This window comes from Mandrillus leucophaeus, unplaced genomic scaffold (assembly GCF_000951045.1).
Source record: "Mandrillus leucophaeus isolate KB7577 unplaced genomic scaffold, Mleu.le_1.0 Scaffold363, whole genome shotgun sequence".
Classification (NCBI taxonomy): domain Eukaryota; kingdom Metazoa; phylum Chordata; class Mammalia; order Primates; family Cercopithecidae; genus Mandrillus; species Mandrillus leucophaeus.
The window spans coordinates 202,353-206,481 of record NW_012103843.1 but is presented as its reverse complement, the minus strand read 5'-3'; positions in this window follow the sequence as shown (position 1 = coordinate 206,481).

The following is a 4,129-nucleotide window of genomic DNA, read 5'->3' as shown; positions in this document are numbered from 1 at the left end:
AGGTCTGCAAGATGGCAGCCCCCTGGGTTTGCCCTCCAGCCTTCTCTTAAGTCCTGGAGCCACTCTGGCAATCGAGCCTTCCTTCTGGCATCCTCCGGAAGGCTAATTGAATACAGCAGGAGGCAGTCACAGAGCTTTTTAACATTTCTACTTCCTTTCAATTGCACACTTTTCCAATAGGAAGCAAAGCTACTCAATGCAGGAGAGAACTTCCCTCTCTTCGCACTTAACCTTTCTCCTACATACACATTCAGGCTACTCAAAGGTATGCTGTTTCCTTTCCACTAAGTTTCCTCCTAATTACCTGGAGGCATCCAGGTGTGGCTGAAAATATGCTCAACCCTGGGAGTAAATATCTGCACCTAAGGGCAGTGAGTAGCAGAGCAAAACAGCTTGTGCAGGGCTCAGTGTGCTTAAAACAACCTGCAGCTATTTATCGGGTGACTCAGACAGGATGCAGGGGCCAGATGGTTAGCATCCTGCAAAGGCTGACGGGCGCTTTCATTTGATTGTTTAAGAATAAGTTCACACCGGAAAGGGGATTTCACACGTCCTCTTCCATTCTGGAGTTTCAGTGTTTCATTAAGCTACTCTATAAACTATTATCGTGGAGAAGAAACAAAAAAAAACACTTTTAATTATGTTTCCTTTGCATTGGTGGTCAGGCAGACAGGTAAAACTTTTAATTATTGAACTGCTCCAAAGTGTGCCTGTAAGTATATCTAAAATATGTCTTGGAAGAGTGATTTTACCTTTTTCTAGAAAATGACAACTTCTATGTTTCCTTTGTAAAATGAAAACCCACTTGTGACTGGTGTACAAGGAAGCAGCTGACCTGAAGCTGTCTAAGTAATAAAGGCAAAACTAGTAAGACCCCAAAAAAGGATGTAGCTCACTCTTCTCAATCTCTGGCACGTGGAGAAGGTATGGAACTATCAAAGGAATTGAACTTGGGAAAGCTTGGTTCAAGTCCGGTGGGGCAGTGGGTGAAGGGTTGATGTTGTTGAACTTCACGGACCTCATCATCAGTAGGCATAAGAATATAATCGCTTAGGTGTTTAGGGTGGCAGTGAAATAGTAAAAATGCATAAAGGTAGTCTTTAAAGAGTGGGTGAAGCACTATGCCAGGCAGGTATTGAAGCCATGTCAGTCACTAAGCTGAACATCAACAATTTGGGTTGTTTTTCTTTGGTGCTTTGGCACATACCTAAAATTGTCAAGTGAGTCCTTTATTGAAAGGCAAGGATGTTTGTTGTCTGGTTTCTTCGGAAGTTTTTATTTGGAAAACCTTGGGTGAAGTGTCATTAAATAATATATAATACTGCTTTTCTTTCTTTCCTTCCTCTTCTCCTTCCGCTTCCTCTCTCTTTTCCTTTCCTCTTTTCTTTCTTGATGGAGTCTCACTCTTTCACTCAGGCTAGCGTGCAGTGGTGCTATCAGAGCTCACCACAGTTTCAAAATGCCAGACTCAAGGGATTCTCTCACCTCAGCCTCCTGAGTTGCTGGGACTACAGGCATGCACCATATACCTGGTTAATGTTTAAAAATGTTTTGGCCGGGCATGGTAGCTCATGCCTATAATCCCAGCACTTTGGGAGGCCGAGGCGGATGGATCATGAGGTCAGGAGTTCGAGACCAGCCTGGCCAACATGGTGAAACCCTGTCTCTACTCAAAATACAAAAATTAGCTGGGTGTGGTGGCATGCGCTTATAATCCCAGCTACTCTGGAGGCTGAGGTGGGAGAACTGCTTGAACCTGAGAGATGGAGGTTGCAGTGAGCTGAGATCATGCCACTATACTCCAGCCAGGGCAACAGAGTGAGACTCCATCTCACCAAAAAAAAAAAAAAAAAATGTTTTGTAGAGATGGGGTTTCCTTTATTTGCCCAGGCTGGTCTTGAACTCCTGGCCTCAAGCAATCCTGCCCACCATGGCCTCCCAAAGTGCTCGGATTACTGACATGAGCCACTGTGCCTACTAATGCTTTTCAAATGTTAACATGCACACAAACATCCCTGGTGATCTTGTTAAAATGCAGATTCTGATTCAGGAGGTTGGGTGGAGAATGAGAGCCTCATTTCGAACGAGCTCCTGGGTGATGCTGATGTTGGGCTGTGGCGTGCATTTCGAACAGCAAAGGGTGGGTGACAGAAGACAGGAAATTCATGTGCGAAGAGGAGCTAAATCCTGAAAGTCAGTGGCCCTCACCTTATTCGTTCTTCCTCAAACTCTGTCTTACCCAGGGGCCACAGTAATAGGGCTTAAAAGCCCCAAGGTGGGACAGGAGGATGGACTCGCAGACATGGCAGGAGGGGAGCTGGGAACCAGCGCTGTCTGGGCTCTGAGGCTGGAGTGCTGAGGGCCTCCCCCAGCACTAGGGGTGCCTGATGGAGGATCCAGCGCAGACCCACTGGCTGGAAGGATCCCTGTAAAATCCCTGAAAGAGAGGAGGAGCCTCAGCACAAATGACTACCTCTTCTTTAGACCTGTCCACAGTCGCCCATGCATCCCAGAGGTCCATGCAAGATTTGTCTTCTGGAGCTTGGGGAGAAGTAACCAGAAGTCGTGTAAACGTCATGGTCTTGATTCTTTCCATTCCTGCTGATCCCGTCTCACTCCAGTGCGGCCCTCGATGACTTTCCTCCTCCTTTTCTACAAATGTGCCTGACAGCTTGCCGGACAGAATTTCTATGCTTGGTTAGAAAGGATGATGCAGCTCAGAAGATGTGAGATATTTATCGCCTCTCGACTGGTGTTTGTGTGACACCGCACCTTTCATTTGCAGATTTGTCTCCCGTCTCATAAAGTTTAGGGTTCTCATCTGTGCTTCACACCCCTTCCTCAGGTGCCCTCATCCCCCTCATGACTTCAACTCACTCATCTACATCCTCAACTTTGACTTCCACCCTCACAACCACCGCTGCCTGTGCGGCAACTCCCAGGGCTGTGCCATGGACGCCCCATGCCTAGCTTCTCAGACAGAAGGTCTCACCCTGCCACGGTCTGCTCCACCTGCTAAATCTAAGCCCCACTTAGCCATTGCAGCCAAACATCGTCTGCCTCTTCTGAACAAGTCCTGGGCTGGCATCTCACGAATTCATATGGCCTGAGTCCATCTGTATGCCGATGGCACTCAAATTCACTCCGCATCTCCATGTGCCTAGCCTGCACATGCCTCAAAACCAACATGATCAAAGCGTGGTCTTTCCTGCAGGGACCCACCCAGCCCACCCCTAAGCTGCCCTCCCACCAGCCTTCTCTGCACCGATCAACGGCACCACCAGCCGTCCACACACTCAGGCCAACCAGTCGAGCACTCATCAGGACTCCTCCATCTCATAGCCCACACTCCATCCTTCAGCAACCCTGTCGCCTTGACCTCAGAGCATATCCTGGCCTCAGTCCAACCTCCTCTCATCCCTTCCCCTGATAGAAAAGTCGCCTTCCTTTCTTGCTTTGGCTACGCAGCAGCTTCCTAAGTGGCCTCCTCCTGGCATCCTTCCCCTCATTCCACTCCATTCTCTCTACTATAGTGTGGCGTCAGCCAGTTCAGATCCCTCCCCAGTGCCTTCCAGCACACTTGGAGCAGAATCTGCCCTCCTTTCCAGGGTGCACAAAGGCCTAACGTGTGTCACATCCATTTGTGCCAATATTGCACATCCATTCACCTTTAGATGTTGTTGGGCTCCGAGTGTGATTGGGAAAGGAGAAAATAGAGATCTAATTGTGATTAGGTGATTCATGTTCACACAATCATTAGAATTCAAAATGCCCATCTGAATGCCCACACAGATGTCATCTATTTGAATTGGTATAATCAGCACATGAGAATAAGAGCCTTTGCCTGCACTTTCCTCTTTTCCTTTATAACAGGAGTGCCTGCACATTCAATTCTGGCACAGTTGCCTCTGACTCGCTGGCCATGCCGCTTGCCACCACAGATGTTTCCTGGTCACGTCACTGTCCACTGGCTGCATCCCATGGTGCAAGCTCATTCTGGAACCTTGTCTTTGAGCTTCTTCCTCTTGCTCTGTCTTCTGCAGACACCACTCCTCTGTGGTCTGGGGATTTTCTCTGCCAAGAACATCATGCAGTTTGGGGGTGCAGTTGACAAAGGGGAACACTGACA